Below are 13145 nucleotides of genomic sequence, written 5' to 3' on the forward strand. Positions count from 1 at the left end.
TTTAGGCTGTTTGGTGGTTTTTGGTGAAGAAGGACAAGCTATAATGCTTCGTCCTCTCCTTCAGGTTACACGCTCCAACGATGGGATACGACTGAAAAAAAAAGGTGGGGTAGGTGGTGGAACAGGGGGCGGCGCTAGGGTTTTACCCCTAGCCGCCTCCCCTCTTCTTTCTTTGCCCACAGACCCTTAGGGTGTCTAAAATGACGGGTTGGGTGGAGTATATACTCCCTCCCTTAATTCGCTATTGGACTAGCTCCTGGTCCTTTGGATTGGGTCTGGTCCTTTATTTTTTAAAAGAAAAAAAGCTGGGCCCATTTTCTTATCATATATATATATATACACACACACCCATATATATATATATATATATATATATATATATATATATAGAGGGTCGGGAAAAAATAAAGTATTACATAAATAAAGAAAACCTAATTATTAGTCCATTTAATTAATTTAAAACATGACTCATAAATAAAAATAAAAATCATTTTGCGTATAATGGTTTTGAATTAATTAACCCGAGTATAAAAATAAAATTAATCAACTATGCAAACGTGCACATTTAATCAAAATTTAAAGGGTAAAATGATCAATTCTTTTAATTACTCAAAGTGCGTTGGACAATAAAACGGAATAAAATTACCCATTAATCTAATTTTCTTTGATCTAATTAATTAAGCAAATAATTATCTAAAAAGGGTTTTTTGCCCCCCTTTGATTAATTTAAACAAAAACAATTCTTTGAATATCATTAATTTCCACAAAAAATTTAAATTTACCCTGGAGGTTGCTTTATCAATTTAAAAGGGTAAAATATTATTCCAAATAATTTCATAAAAATTACCTAGACCCTTTAAGGTGCACAGTTAATTTTATTTATTGTCCAAGGACTCCGAGCTTTTAAAATGAATTACGGGAAGGTCAAAAATTAGTGTCCTTTTCATATAATGAAATAATCATAGTAATAGTAATAATAAATAAAACAATATACGATGAAATAGTCCAAATTCATGTGGTAGAGTAAAATCAGAATTCAGTAAGATCTTTAATGAAGAAATTAGTCAATTTTTGTTCATAATGTTAAAAAAAATATTATATCGTGTCAATGAAAGAAAATATCAAGTCAAGTGATTATTCATCCAGCTGTGGGTGAACCAAATTAATCATGCCAATACAAGCCCAATTCATAATATCTATACAGGCCCAATAAGTGCTCAAAACTGATGCACCAGAGAAGCAACTCAGTGAGGCCACACATCAACATAGGCCCAACGCAAACAATAACAATCATTGCATAAAAATAGAATCATAAATCATGGCATAATAGCCAATCGTTCATCATTAATTATGTTCACTGTGTCCCATGAATAGGATATATCAAAAACCATGAATCAACTTAGAAATCATATTCAAATTCGTTAAAACATGTTTCAACTCAATGACTTGTTCACAAAGCAAAAATCATGTTAAAGATCATTACTTTAAATGCGACTTCAACTATCCCATTAAGAGGAAACTACGTTTTCATACATGTACATGATCAAAGTATGAAAGCTCGATGCGAGCTTGTCCACATGCCCATGAAGCCATATCACACCAACTTTGTAGTCAAAGTATGTTAAAAAAGAGACAAACCTCAAATCTCATTTGAAATGCCCTAAACGTATTCCACAACGTTCAATGATATTTCTTCAATCTATGTGTGATGATAAATTTTATAATTTTGATCAATTCCTATCAATTCCCATCATTTTTTAACTCTTAACTAGGGTCTAGGTCAAATTCATATTAATAGGAAAATTCAATAGTTACCCATTGTAACGCATTTTGATTGCCTACACGAACCCAATATAACCCTCTAATAGTTTGCAATTAATCAAGAGACTTACCTTAAAGATTCCCCAAAAAAAAATTCTCTTCAATTGCTTTTGAATTCGATTCTTTAAATCTAAGGATTAAAATAATGATTCTAGTGTTAATCTTTGTTAATTTGATCTAATAATCATGAGAATTGAATAGGAACTCACAAAAAAGAAATAGGATTTGAAATCTAGAAAGTTGTCATATTTATAGAGTTTTTGTCATTATCGTCCTACGGCCACCACATATGGTTCGTATGTTGGATTTACGCTTTCGTATGTCACTTCCTGAAGCTTACTACGATGGATTTACATCTGATATACAAACGATATATAGATCGTAATCGTAACATGGTACGATATACGCTTGTATGTGAAATATACGACTCGCTTGTTGTACCTACGGTTCAACCCAACTTTCCAAAGCTTTCGGTACTTTCGACGGACGGTGGTATATGATTGATATGCCGTGATATATGGTCCGTATGTGGCTCCGTAAGCCAACTTCAGAGACCTAAAATATCCCCAACCTTTAGTGGTTTTTAGAACCCCACATATGGCTTGATATATTGTCACGCCCCGAACTTGGGCCTGGACGTAACACGACACCCGGTGCCTGACTACATATGACCGAGCGAACCAAATGGGCGACCGAATCGACACGATGTATCATAACATACCTAATGCGGAAAATAAACTAACTCGTAACGTATATCGAAAAGTCTAATGATACACAATCAAAGTGCGGAAACACTAATATAAGTCTGAAGCATAGCGTAGCCAATAACTTAACATGAAAAGCTTGCGACTCTTGTCCCTAATTGTTCTTTAGTCTATGAAGCCTTTAATGAAGTATTGAAAACAACGGCGTCGTAAATGTTTGAAAGAGTCCGTAAAGTAATAAATGCCATAAAAAAATCGGGGCTTACCATATAGCCGGTAAGAGTAATCCTAGCGCTCGAATCATCAACTCGTAAAACCGTTTCCGCATGGTGAGATGCGGGCCCGAGGCGAAAGCGGACGTCGGTACATTTGAATTACTGCACTCTGTATGTAAAACAAGCTCGAATGAAAGAAGCGTAAGTGTTGCTCGGGAAAGAACCCAAATCAATAAACATGTAATAAGTGAAACCGAACATAAGTACTCACTCGTTACCGAATGAGAAACCATCTATTTATGCGAGTAAATAAGCTACGGCCTCAACCCGACATATAAGTGCACAAGTTTATGGCCTCGGGCCCGAATATACGTATACATAATTATGGACTCGGGCCGAAGATGCATAAAGCATAAACTACGGCCTCAGGCCCAAATGCAAGTGTTCAACCTTAAGGAATTTAAAATGAGGAGCGAGCATCATAGTGTAATACATGATCTTGAACTACCGGTCGCACCGGGCGAGACATGTATTTACGGGCGATTATGGAATATAAACTTGCGAGTTTTCATGGCTGAGACTCATGGAATATCAAGGAGTCGAAAGTCATACCCGTAATGCATATCTTGGAAATACTAAATCACGATGGACTATATAATACTGGAATACTAAATAGAACTAGACTGAGACATGTATTCATGAACTGATTATGGAGTTTAAAGCATTAATTGTTGGTAAGTAATTTGAGCATTACTATCTTAAGACATGAATTCATACTAACATGGCTTTGAGAGTCATACCGAAATACTGATATGAGATACTGAACATTATGGAGTACTGACTATTACTATACTAGCTGAGACATGAATTTATGTACTGATTATGAGAACTTAAACTTTAACTAGTTTATAAACATGCTGAGTTTCTAGACTGAGACTTATGGGTATAAAACACGAGTCTAATTAGATTATGCTCTGGGTTCACAACGTTCGGAATGAAAGTCATGAACAAACTACGAAACTAGGGAATAAAAGTTCTACAACTATTCAAGGAGACTAAGCTGAACTATATTTCTGAGGCAATTCCTAATGTTGTAAAAGAAACGTTGCATAGGGAGAATCATTAACATTCCCAACGTAGAGAGTTAGCCTCACATACCTTAACTTCCTGCTTTCTGAGCATAATACGACGTTCGTCAGCCTCTTTAACTTTAATCTATAGCATTACAAGTCAAAGTGATTCAATATTAACATTAATATTCAGGCTTTGGTCATCTAAGCATTTTTTCAAACACCTTATGGGCGTAAAGCTTCATAGTCCTTATTTAATGGTGTTTTCTCCCTCCAATTCTCATCCTCTTGCTTCTAGCCGATTATACAATCCTATATAGATATACTCGCTCCATTTTTCATCATCCAAATGATTACAACAACCTCAAGTCAACAATCCAAACCCTACTATAGTTCGTGTAATTCTCTTTATCAAACCCATTTACCATTATACCAAGAACTTTATAAATTCACAACTATAAATGATTAGAGAGTAGAAGCATTACCTTTTTGAAGTTCAATCATCTAGAATTCGAATGCTAGGGTTTCCCACGTCCAACAATAACGTCTCAATTCAAGGTTCTATGGATTAGAAGGGTTTAATCAAGTTAATAAGATGTTGGAGAGTTGGAATTATCTTGAAATCATCATAGAACTTACCTTGTAGGGTTCTTGAGGCTTGGGACTTGTTCTCTCTTGCCTTAGGATGATTTTTCGTGAATATGGGGGTGTTAGGGAATGAAGGCCAAGCTTAAATACATTTAAAACGCGAAACCCGAAATCTTAGAGAAATCCGACTCATGCGGGAGTCCTCATCCAGACCTCAGTCTGAGAGCAGATTTTTCGCTCTGGGCCCGGGACGCGTGGCCAACGTGGAAGTGCCCTTCCCGCGTCGCGTGGCCAATGCGGATGTCTGGCTTCTCTGAGTGATTTTGTGACGTTCATAACTTCTTGCTCCGATCTCCGTTTGGCCTAATCTCTATATAGATGGAAAGATATTTCTACGCACTACAACTTTTATTAAGGAACCTTTTCCACATTGTTAACTAATCAAGGGGTTACGAGTGCCCTAAGTAGGCCTATCAAGCATTCTCGTAAAACGATCAAACCTGCAAAATTTCCGCTAGAACTCCGACGATACGAGTCCAACCTTGGTTCTAAGATACAGGGTGTAACATATATGGCCCGTATTTCGAACATACGGTTCCTAAGTCAGCCATATCTTGACCCAATTTTCCTACTTTGCTTCTTTTTAATTATTTTCGACTCCAATTTTCTTGTAGATTTTATACATGCTTAGATATTGACTTTCCCACATAATTACACATCAATTACCAATCGGATTTAATCACAAGCATTTAGTGTGTTTAAACCTAATCCTAATTTATGAGGTGTTGCAATAATATATTAGAGTTCAAAATTGTACAAGTGAAAATTCAACACATTATGCTGGAGTACAAAAATTCCCTATAGGCGAAACTCCAACACTATATGCTAAATTTTGTATATATGAAACTCCACCGGACAGTGCTGGAATTCATAAGATAAAGTATTCTAATCGATTGTAGGATAAAAGAAGAAAACTTAAAACTAAAAAGCGAAGTTTAAATCGAGTGAAGAATGGTGAATAAAACTTAAAAATAAACAAAATCGATGTTTAAAGAATAGTGAATAAAACTTAAAAATAAACAAAAGCGATGTTTGGATCGAGTGAAGAATAGTGCTTGCTTGAATAATATTGGCAAATGTTTTAGCAATTATTTATCCTGCTCAAAGAAATAAAAAATTTCCTATTTTATTAGGGAAAAGAAATCGTTATCTAAATGAAAATTAACGATGGGATATAACATCTATTATGAGTTAAAAAAGTACATGGATTTATTTTATTTTAATTGATGAAACGAGATTAGGAAGCAAAAAATATCACTTCTCACCTTTTTATTTGTTAAAGGGATTTTAAAATAATATTTTTATTAGGAAAAAGACATTTTGACCCAATTAAGTAACTGTAGGACAAATTTTGACCCAATTAAGTAACAATAGGGACATTTTTATTCAATTTCGCATAGTTTAAGGGCATTTGTTTACCCTTTTCCGACCCTAAAAGTATAATTTCAAATCATAGCAACTCAAAAGGATAAGTATCTCTTGATTTATGCTCAAATTTTGGTAAACTTACCCTCCCAATCTTCCCCTTTTCTCTCTCCTTGTTTCTTTCTTTCTCACGCCTATTAACAACAAAATATACTAAAATCTCTACCTTATAATAAGCCTGTCAAGTGGGCCGGGCCGGCCAGGCCGGCAGAAACCCGGCCCACTGCACCGCCTGCACTCCGGACCTACTACGAGGTGGCCGGGCTAGTGATTTATTAGGGGGATGGGCGGACGAGGTGGAACCACCAACCCGCCCACCAAAAGAGTTCGGGTGATGGCTCGGGGGCACTCGGCCGATCCCGCCAACTTCAAATAAAAAAAAAGAGATACGTACTACATTTATTACTAATAATAAGTATTTTAAAAACATTGTATCCCAATAAATTAGGAGTCTCTTTTTACGGAGCACTTTAGTTTTCTTTAAAATTGTATTTTAAAGCTAGACAATCTTGTTTTCTCAACAAATATACTTTTGATACATTTTCAAGATATAGTATATATTAGATTGTGATAGTTTTATATAAAAGTAAAATTTCATTAGCATGTCATATATACAGTGAATACGTAGATTATATCACCGTTTCAATTTACGTGAACCTATTTCTTTATTAGTCCGTGATAAAAAGAATGACCCCTTTCTATATTTGGAAACAATTTACCTTTATGCAATGATTTATAGCCACACAAAATATATGTGACTCATTGAACACCACAAGTTTGAAAGTCTTCTCTTCTTTCTTAAACTTCGTGTCCAGTCAAATAGACGTATCAACATCTACATAAATAATTTAAAATAAAACTTAAATCTTAAATTGATAACATTGCAAATTCAAAACATACAAACTTGAACGACGAAATATTGCAAATCAAAAGTTCAAAACATACAAATTAAACGGCTAACATCGATGGACAAATTTAAAGAAGAGATAAGCTTCAAAGTTCAATTTCATGCCTTTTCACAAGTGTCTACGCAACACACCGGTACCCCCCCTCCACCCCACCCACCTAATAGGCTAATACCCGACGCTCCGGACTTGTGGAGATACCACAATGTTGACATTTACCATGTTCCTCATTTACTCGCTCAAAATGCATCCACACCGCACTTGAAGTTGATCTTCGAACTTAAGGCGAAGGTGGAGGTGAAGTAATGTACACTAGTTGAATAGCAAATTTAGATAAAGAGAGAGTTGTGGAAGAGCGTGACGAAAATGAAGAAGAATGGAGGGGTATTTATAGTTTGAAAATATGACCAAAGTGCAGTTATTCATAAATTTAGGGGTTCAAATAAAATTAGCAACGACTAGTTTTTTAAATTTACAATGGCTAGCTTTTTGAATTTGACTACAACTAAACTTTTTTTTTAATTTAGCAATTTTATCATTAGTTGTAAATGTTAATTTTATTATTAGTAGTAAATATAAATGTCTATTTTTGTATTAGAACTTAAAAAAAAAAAGAAAAAAGAAAAGACCAACTATAACTATACCCCTTGAGGGCCCGTTGGAGGTGTAGCCCCTATCCCAAAAGGGCGGGCCCGGGACACCCTTTTCCCTCTCCAAGCCCGGCTCCTTAACTTACGGCCCGACCCAGCCCCTTGTGGCCCACGTTTAAATGGCTCGGCCCGGTCCGGTCCGGTCCGGTCCACTTGACAGCCTTACCTTATAATTCCCAAATATTCATCGTCATTCATATGTGGTACGATTTTTGTGTTTCGATGCTAAGAATTGAGGGGAGTTTGTGTTGAGACAAGAATATTTGTGGAAGTACTACTACTGCTCATGCAGCTACCCATGCAACTTGCAATAGTTTAGCACCTTAATATATAATATTATCTACCGTTTCTACCAAAAATAAAAAAGAAGAAGATTATTTGTGTGGTTCATGACCTTAAACCTGGAGTGAATTCCTGACTAACAAATTGTGTGATGGATTGTGGTCAAGGAATTAAAATTAGACTTGGTTGGAGTGTACATAATGAGAAAGTATGCACGATCAGGTAGACTAAGTTGCTCTGTATCATGATAAAACTGAAGACTAAATTTGGTTAGAGTTTGTACTCGTTACCTTACTAATGTTGAAAGAGTCTAATGATTTTCTAATCCTAACTGGTATTGGTAATCGATTGGATTTTCATCTCGAGTAAGAGTTGATTTTTTTACTTGGACTTCATTTAGTAATGCCGTGCGGATAATTTTGGTAAGTAAGGACCGCGACTAGGTTTTTTACAAAGAATAGAAGATCTCTTAAGAATTATTGTTCATGAATATTTAAGAAAGGAGAGAAAAAGTTGAATACTGTTATAAAATTAAATAATTGCAAAGAAGAAAAGTTTTAGAGAAAGGGGAGAAACTTTGTATTTCACTTCTTGTTTTGGTTGTGTCCATAATAGAAGAAAACACTCTCCTATTTATAGGAGAAAAACTTCTTGCACTCCAAGTAATATAAGATGTACATATACTCATATATATATTTACAATATAAAATGGACATATCAATATACAAAGGAACATCTGACAGTTTATCCGTAAAACCTTCAAAAATATTTGATTGGATGGACAAAACATTAGTAAAACGTTCAATAAACAAATGAACCAATTCCTTTTGCATTTGTTCGTGTGATATTCAAATCATCAAAAGTCAATATACTTGGGTAAGTAAGGACCGCGACTATACGAAACACATAAAATTGATCCTAAATATGAATACCGTAACTTCTTGTTTTGGTTGTGTCCATAATAGAAGAAGAAACACTTCCTATTTATAAGGAAAACTTCGCAGCCCAAGTAATATGACGTAGATATACTCATATATCGTACATATATAATCATATATATTTTATAACACTGATGTCCATTACTAGATAATATGCCACGTTAAAACCTTACTAGAAAATCATACGGGAAAATCCTAGTGAAGGAAAAAGAGTACACATATCCGAGAATACGCATTAATAGCTGCCTCATTAAAGGAAAACCCAATGGGACGAAACCTAGGCTAAGGGAAAAAGAGTACGACGTGTATTATCCTTCCCCTGATGAAAACATCACTTAATGTCTCGGATACGACGCATTCCAATCTTGTATATCAACTTCTCAAATGTTGAAGCTGGCAATGCCTTAGTGAACATATCTCGGCTAATTATCACTGAGCGAACTTGTTAAACATCTATTTCACCCTTATTTTGAAGATCATGAGTAAAAATATTTTTTGTGCAATGTGTTTTGTTCGTCTCCTTTGATGTATCCTCCCTTAGTGTCGAGTTATGCATGGCAAGATTGTTTTGTACAACGTTGTTGGAATATCCCCTTCAAAAGTAAGACCACATGTCTTCTCGACGTGTTGAGTTGGTTGACCTCAACCAAACGCATTCTCGACATTCTTCATGAGAACGGCTATTATCTCTCGAATGATTTTCGTGTAAGGAAGAACCATAGTTTGTTTTGTTGAACGCCATGATATGGCTGTACCTCCACATGTAAACAAATAACCTGTCTGAGATTGACCTTTATGTGGATCAGACAAATATCCTGCATCTGCATAACCAATTAGTTGTTAGTTGGACTTATTAGAATAAAACAATCCCATGTCAATGGTTCCTTTGAGGTATCTGAATATATGCTTAATACCGTTCCAGTGTCTTCTTGTTAGGGAAGAACTAAATCTTGCTAATAAGCTTACGAAAAAAGCTATATCTAGTCTAGAATTATTGGCAAGATACACTAATGCCCAACTGCACTAAGATATGGTATTTAAGCACCAACAAGCTCTTCATCATTTTCACAAGGTCGAAATGGATCTTTATTAATATCAAGTGACCTCACAGCCATCGGGGTACTCAATGGATGTGCTCTATCCATGTAAAACCTCTTCAAAATATTTTTATTATATGTTGATTGATGGACAAATATTCCATTAGTAAAATGTTCTATCTATAGACCAAGACAAAATTTTGTCTTTCCAAGATCTTCATTTCAAATTCCTTTTACAAACATTCTGTTGCCTTTGGAAGCGCTTCAAGAGTTCCAATGATATTCAAAACATCAACATATACAATTATTATGACAAATTTTGATCCTGACCGTTTCATAAAGAAACAAGGGCAGATTGGGTCATTTCTGTACCCTTCTTTTAATAGGTGTTCACTAAGGCAATTATACCACATGCTCCTTGATTGTTTTAATCCGTATAAAGAGTTTTGAAGCTTTATTTAACAAGCTTCCCGAGATTCTTTATATGCTTCAGGCAGTTTGAATCCTTCAGGGATTTTCATAAAAATATCGTTGTCCAAAGGAAATATATAATAACTGATAACATCCATCAGATGCATATCAAGTTTTTCATGAACTGCCAGATTTATAAGATACCTGAAGGTAATTGCATCCACCACAGGAGAATATGTCTCCATGTAATCAATGCCAGGATTTTGTGAAAACCCTTGTGCCACAAGTCGTGCTTTATTTCTTACGACTTCACCTTTTTTATTTCGTTTTCGCACAAACACCCCTTTGTACCCCACTGGTAGGGGTGTTCATAGTTCGGTTTGGGTCGGTTATTGATTAAAATCATAACCAAACCAATTTAGTCGGTTTTTTAAATGTCTAAAACTATAACCAAACCAAAAAAAATAACCACCAGTTTGGTTATTGCCGGTTTTGGTTTGGTTTGGTTGGATTTTTCTATTTACGACAGTTACCATGAGACTTATCGTTAAAATATTAAAAAGTTGAAAAGACATGTCTTTTTTTTTTTTGTTCAAATGATAACTTTTATTTATCGTTTAAGGTGAACATACATCATAGAAACATTTTCACTATTAGTGATCGTGTCGTACTCAAGTTACCTAAAGTTGCTAAACTATTACATATATAGAGCTAAATAATAATTCAAGTAGTGGCCGCACCATTTTGTCATCTTAATACACATATCTCTGGAAATAAAGTATAGCATAGGAGCTTTTTAGTTGGTCATACAAACATACATATTAATTAAATATAAAGACTACGTAAAATTAAAAAGAAAATATACGAAATAAAAAAAAACTTTGTGTAATGATCCCAAATTTTAAAAAGCAAGATTGCATTTTGCCCCTCAATTCTCCCATTTTATTAAAAACTTTGTGTAACGATCCAAAACTTCAGATGTTGTTCTATCATTATCCTAAGGGTCTCGGCCTCAACAAGGAGTTGTTCTTTTCTCGCTTTATGAGAGATTTACCCATTTTAACAAGTATTAGGGCATTACCATGTGCTTTGAGTCATGAAGCAAATGCCATCAAGTATCTTCTATAGAACCTCCAAATCTACAACCTCTCGTCCTTTTTATATGAAAAAATATTAGAAGTTTAGGACCCATTCGCACAAGAAAAAAAAAGGTATAAATTTTAAATAAAGAAGAATTAAAACAACCTAAAATCAAACGACAAAAAAGCGTCAAAAATTTAAGTTAAAGACATTAGGACTTAACGTATTCTTCTACTAGTAGGTTTACACTTAACACTTAAAGAGTTAAAAGACTTAAAGACATGGGCTTGGACATATTCCAAAAAACAGGGGCCTTAAACAACTGCATGAAAATAAGCTGACCAAAATCAAATTAATGATTAAAAAAGGTATAAAATATTTATAATTATTTATGAAAAACTAATATTATACATATAAATAATTATAAAAATTTATGTATATAATTTATCGGTACGGTTTGGTTATTTATTCGGTTATTTTTTAATATACAACCATAACCAAACCAAATTTTATCGATTTTTAAAATTTAAAACCAAATCAAACCAAACCAAATGTCGATTTTCTTGGCTTGGTTAAATTTTCAGTTTGGTTTTGGTTTTAACCAAAATCGTGAAATTTCTACCCACCGGGTCGACATCTTCATTGTTCGTACTCATCGATTCAAAAACTTCCACGTTTTTCGAGCGAAGCTAATTCCACTTGAATTGCATCCTTCCATTTTGTCAATCATTTCTCCGTCTACATTCATCGACATGATTTTTAATTAAGATCCTCATCTTATTGCATTATTTCAAGAACAACATTATAAGCAAAAATATTATTTCCGCCACAATATCATTTCTTTGCCTCCACCTTTTTCGCATGCGACATAACTTATCGAGGATCTCTTCATTTTTCAATATTTTGTGTACCTAGATCTTCTTTGTGGCCTTATCAATTGTTATGTCCTCGTCTCTTTTCGAGCAATTACCTCTATATTATGATCATTTACTTTTTCTTTTTCGAGGATTTTTATCCTCGGGAATCGATTGGTCCAATACATTTCATATGTGGCCTAGACTCATTTGCAGACAATCCATTTGTCCTACGTGTGGACATCAACCTCGAACCGGAGCATTTCGCTTTGAATATAAGATTTAGCAACCCCTAGTGTTAGTAAATGCATCTGCGCCGATTTACGATTTTGCAATTAAATCATCTTTTGAACTGAAGCTCATATCGATTTGTTCAAGGATCCTGAATTAGATAGTGATAATGCATTCCAATCTATCTTTTCCAATCGCTTATGTTCTCCTCCGATGTTGGGCATAAATGACCATCAAAACGATAACTTCAAATAAAATCTAGCCTTTAAAATAAATCTCCAGTCATAGGTTCAACTATTTAATAATGTAGGAGATTCATACCAACATATACCCAACTTATGCTTTGGGGGCCCATCTTTATACCTTGTGGTGGAGCATGGAACATATCCCACTCAAAAAAATTTTACGATGGGGAAAAATTTGGCTCGGCCAAAAGTCAGCGTAATGGGGGAATTCATGATAAACTGGTTGGTCTTATCGCAAGTGTTGTTGTATGCAAAATCACCCTTGCTATCAAACGGAAGTTTTGTCCTCTTAGCAAGGTCTAGTTATCGTTTGGGGGTGTTTAATTAATGATTACGTGAACCCTTTTTATGAATGAGCAACGGGATGTTCCGTTATTCCGGTGTCCATACAATATTCATTAAAAGCTTGAGATGGAAACTCACCGGCTTATCAAGACGAATTGTCTTTATTGCATAATCGAAAATTGTGCTCTTAACCTTATTATTTGAGCCAACAATTTCACAAAGCATCGAGTTGATAATAAGCACACTGTGACCATCTTGTAGATGCATCAGACCATATAATATTTAAATGGTCCACCGTGGAGATGAATTGACGCTATATCACCTTTTATTGCCGAAATGCGGGG

This window comes from Lycium ferocissimum, chromosome 9 (assembly GCF_029784015.1).
Source record: "Lycium ferocissimum isolate CSIRO_LF1 chromosome 9, AGI_CSIRO_Lferr_CH_V1, whole genome shotgun sequence".
Taxonomy (NCBI): domain Eukaryota; kingdom Viridiplantae; phylum Streptophyta; class Magnoliopsida; order Solanales; family Solanaceae; genus Lycium; species Lycium ferocissimum.